General features: G+C 52.1%; 1 non-coding gene across 1 annotated transcript in view; it reads right to left on the bottom strand.

Annotated features, from left to right (window-relative positions):
• The window catches only part of LOC124585150, a 1,910-nt gene extending 1,070 nt beyond the window's left edge, over positions 1–840 (bottom strand). Inside the window, exon 1 of the ribosomal RNA XR_006974753.1 lies at positions 1–840. This exon is cut by the window's left edge and continues 1,070 nt beyond it. This is a non-coding gene — a ribosomal RNA (small subunit ribosomal RNA).
• Positions 841–5,000: the final 4,160 nt, after the last annotated feature.

Raw genomic sequence — 5,000 nt, 5'->3', positions numbered from 1 at the left:
ACGTGCCGGCCCACCGAGACACTCACTCAAGAGCACCCTGGTAGGATTGCAACGGGGTCCGCCTCGGGACGCACGAGCACGCACGAGGCGCGTCGCACGCCTTCAGCTCGCCCCACCGGCAGGACGTCCCACGATACATGCCAGTTAAACACCGACGGGCGGTGAACCAACAGCGTGGGACACAAATCCAACTACGAGCTTTTTAACCGCAACAACTTTAATATACGCTATTGGAGCTGGAATTACCGCGGCTGCTGGCACCAGACTTGCCCTCCAATAGATACTCGTTAAAGGATTTAAAGTGTACTCATTCCGATTACGGGGCCTCGGATGAGTCCCGTATCGTTATTTTTCGTCACTACCTCCCCGTGCCGGGAGTGGGTAATTTGCGCGCCTGCTGCCTTCCTTGGATGTGGTAGCCGTTTCTCAGGCTCCCTCTCCGGAATCGAACCCTGATTCCCCGTTACCCGTTACAACCATGGTAGGCGCAGAACCTACCATCGACAGTTGATAAGGCAGACATTTGAAAGATGCGTCGCCGGTACGAGGACCGTGCGATCAGCCCAAAGTTATTCAGAGTCACCAAGGCAAACGGACCGGACGAGCCGACCGATTGGTTTTGATCTAATAAAAGCGTCCCTTCCATCTCTGGTCGGGACTCTGTTTGCATGTATTAGCTCTAGAATTACCACAGTTATCCAAGTAACGTGGGTACGATCTAAGGAACCATAACTGATTTAATGAGCCATTCGCGGTTTCACCTTAATGCGGCTTGTACTGAGACATGCATGGCTTAATCTTTGAGACAAGCATATGACTACTGGCAGGATCAACCAGGGAGCTGCGTCAACTAGAGCTGAGCAGCCGGCCGCCCGGGAGTGTGTCCCGGGGGCCCGCGCGAACACGCAAGCGTCCGCTCAATTATTCTGCAAACAGGAGGAGGCTGAGCTCCCCTGCACAATACACCTCGAAACCCTCTCAGGTCCCGGCGGCGCGCAGCGCCGTCCTAAGTACTTGGTCGGGTTCGAGAGAGGCGCAATCGCCCGGAGTTTGGCGAGTAGACGCTTTAGGTGCGACCACCCGTGCTCCCAACTGAGCTTGCCGCTGCCGACAGAGGCCCGGGAGCGTGCTGTCGTGGCATTGCCGGCGGGAGACAACACGCGCCACCTACGGTGGCCGGCAGCTCCAACGCCAGCGCCACAGAAGGACAAAAGCCCCACTTGGGTGCCGAAGCGAACTCTCCCAGCACAGCGCACGCGCCAACACGTCCGCACAGCTGCGATACAAACCACCTGCGAGAACCGCAGAGGCGACCGAGCAGCAGACGGCGTCGCGGCGCCGAGCGCCGGGCGGCGGCGCATCCTCAGCGCACACAGTCCTCAATCGGACCAGCACACTGCAGATGTCCACCGCGCTTCGCACCGGGCCCGCGAGGACCTACTTTGGCCGCACGGCGCCGCGTGCAGGGTGCGCCGGCGCGCAGCTGCGCCGCCTGCCGCCTCCGTCGGCCGGCGCGCCTGCCACTGGCCGCCCCCACCAGCCGGCTGTAGCGCGTGCGCCCACGCACCGCGCGGCCAGCACGCCGGGAGGCCCCCCCTCACCGGCCGGGGACGGTCCCACCCAGCCACCGCCGCGTATCGCTTCACACCCACATGCCATTCACGTTCGTGGGCATGGTGGGTATCGCTGAAACAACCGGTTGGTAGCTCAACCGATCGTCGCCATCACTGATTCACCTCTAGCGAGAACAACCGCACCACAACCGTTTACCAGTTGTTCATTTGCGTAACGTCACCAGCAAACGTAGACGTCCATCGCCATTTGCAAATTCAACGATTGTTGCATGCCTGTGTCAGGTGTCACGACACACTATGTCTGCCCACATACACGCAACAACATGTGCACGCTTCGCGAACACGTGGAAGGTGGCCCCCGTACGTATGCGATGTCCATTGCGCGAACGACTGTCAACCGGCCTCTGTCGCATGTCGCAGATGTGGAACGCAGTGCACCATGCTATCACGGTGTGTGAGAAGAGACGACTACGTCTGACAACACGCGCCACTACATCAACAGACGGCTCATGCTGATCGCCATCCACGGCATACCATACTGCAATCCAGCTCTTATAGGGAGACGACACGTAGCTGAGTGCACAATATTTGGACCGTATGGTTCGCCGTTGTTGGCGCAGTCGTGGTACGGTCACACATGTACCACGATGTATCATTCAGTACATGAGGACCAATGTGCAGTACAGTGTGTGATTTGGACGTACAACATCAGCGGACAGTTGACACACGCCGTACCACAACGTAGGCTGTGCTTCGCCATGCAAATGCCAATGAACAACTGCGAAGGGCATTGAGCATGTACGTCCTGCTGCCATCCGCATTACAGTGTATAGCTGCAAGGTGTTTAACATGAAGCGATACTCTGGGGACCAGGCAGTGCGAGTAGCAAACTATATTGCGGGGGTTGCAGTTAGGCAACACCACACTAATTTAACGCGTCGTATGACAATTACAGAGCAGGTTAAGGCCCAACGTGTGTTGGGTTAAGGCCCAACGTGTGTTGGGTTAAGGCCCAACGTGTGTTGGGTTAAGGCCCAACGTGTGTTGGGTTAAGGCCCAACGTGTGTTGGGTTAAGGCCCAACGTGTGTTGGGTTAAGGCCCAACGTGTGTTGGGTTAAGGCCCAACGTGTGTTGGGTTAAGGCCCAACGTGTGTTGGGTTAAGGCCCAACGTGTGTTGGGTTAAGGCCCAACGTGTGTTGGGTTAAGGCCCAACGTGTGTTGGGTTAAGGCCCAACGTGTGTTGGGTTAAGGCCCAACGTGTGTTGGGTTAAGGCCCAACGTGTGTTGGGTTAAGGCCCAACGTGTGTTGGGTTAAGGCCCAACGTGTGTTGGGTTAAGGCCCAACGTGTGTTGGGTTAAGGCCCAACGTGTGTTGGGTTAAGGCCCAACGTGTGTTGGGTTAAGGCCCAACGTGTGTTGGGTTAAGGCGCAACGTGTGTTGGGTTAAGGCGCAACGTGGGTTACGTTAAGGCGCAACGTGGGTTACGTTAAGGCGCAACGTGGGTTACGTTAAGGCGCAACGTGGGTTACGTTAAGGCGCAACGTGGGTTACGTTAAGGCGCAACGTGGGTTACGTTAAGGCGCAACGTGGGTTACGTTAAGGCGCAACGTGGGTTACGTTAAGGCCCAATATAGGTTAGGTTAAGGCCCAATATAGGTTAGGTTAAGGCCCAATATAGGTTAGGTTAAGGCCCAATATAGGTTAGGTTAAGGCCCAATATAGGTTAGGTTAAGGTACAATATAGGTTAGGTTAAGGTACAATATAGGTTAGGTTAAGGTACAATATAGGTTAGGTTAAGGTACAATATGGGTTAGGTTAAGGTACAATATGGGTTAGGTTAAGGCGCAATATGGGTTAGGTTAAGGCGCAATATGGGTTAGGTTAAGGCGCAATATGGGTTAGGTTAAGGCGCAATATGGGTTAGGTTAAGGCGCAATATGGGTTAGGTTAAGGCGCAATATGGGTTAGGTTAAGGCGCAATATGGGTTAGGTTAAGGCGCAATATGGGTTAGGTTAAGGCGCAATATGGGTTAGGTTAAGGTACAATATAGGTTAGGTTAAGGTACAATATAGGTTAGGTTAAGGTACAATATAGGTTAGGTTAAGGTACAATATGGGTTAGGTTAAGGTACAATATAGGTTAGGTTAAGGCACAATATGGGTTAGGTTAAGGCGCAATATGGGTTAGGGTAAGGCGCAATATGGGTTAGGTTAAGGCGCAATATGGGTTAGGTTAAGGCGCAACGTGGGTTACGTTAAGGCGCAACGTGGGTTACGTTAAGGCGCAACGTGGGTTACGTTAAGGCGCAACGTGGGTTACGTTAAGGCGCAACGTGGGTTACGTTAAGGCGCAACGTGGGTTACGTTAAGGCCCAATATAGGTTAGGTTAAGGCCCAATATAGGTTAGGTTAAGGCCCAATATAGGTTAGGTTAAGGCCCAATATAGGTTAGGTTAAGGCCCAATATAGGTTAGGTTAAGGTACAATATAGGTTAGGTTAAGGTACAATATAGGTTAGGTTAAGGTACAATATGGGTTAGGTTAAGGCGCAATATGGGTTAGGTTAAGGCGCAATATGGGTTAGGTTAAGGCGCAATATGGGTTAGGTTAAGGCGCAACGTGGGTTACGTTAAGGCGCAACGTGGGTTACGTTAAGGCGCAACGTGGGTTACGTTAAGGCGCAACGTGGGTTACGTTAAGGCGCAACGTGGGTTACGTTAAGGCCCAATATAGGTTAGGTTAAGGCCCAATATAGGTTAGGTTAAGGCCCAATATAGGTTAGGTTAAGGCCCAATATAGGTTAGGTTAAGGTACAATATGGGTTAGGTTAAGGTACAATATGGGTTAGGTTAAGGTACAATATAGGTTAGGTTAAGGCGCAACGTGGGTTACGTTAAGGCCCAATATAGGTTAGGTTAAGGCCCAATATAGGTTAGGTTAAGGCCCAATATAGGTTAGGTTAAGGCCCAATATAGGTTAGGTTAAGGCCCAATATAGGTTAGGTTAAGGTACAATATAGGTTAGGTTAAGGTACAATATAGGTTAGGTTAAGGTACAATATGGGTTAGGTTAAGGTACAATATGGGTTAGGTTAAGGTACAATATAGGTTAGGTTAAGGCACAATATGGGTTAGGTTAAGGCGCAATATGGGTTAGGTTAAGGCGCAATATGGGTTAGGTTAAGGCGCAATATGGGTTAGGTTAAGGCGCAATATGGGTTAGGTTAAGGCACAATACGGGTTAGGTTAAGGCACAATACGGGTTAGGTTAAGGCACAATACGGGTTAGGTTAAGGCACACATTGTTGTAAGGAAAGGTGTTTTCGGGGGGGGGGGGGGGGCTGGTTTGTTGATTGTGATTATCGTAAGTAAATGACTGCGGCATCATCTGATTTGCCACGTCAGGGTGCACCTTTGGCTCAT

Source organism: Schistocerca americana, unplaced genomic scaffold, assembly GCF_021461395.2.
Source record: "Schistocerca americana isolate TAMUIC-IGC-003095 unplaced genomic scaffold, iqSchAmer2.1 HiC_scaffold_482, whole genome shotgun sequence".
In the NCBI taxonomy this organism is placed as follows: Eukaryota; Metazoa; Arthropoda; class Insecta; order Orthoptera; family Acrididae; genus Schistocerca; species Schistocerca americana.
Note: the sequence above shows the minus strand (reverse complement) of the source record. Positions and strands in the feature narration are given on the sequence as shown.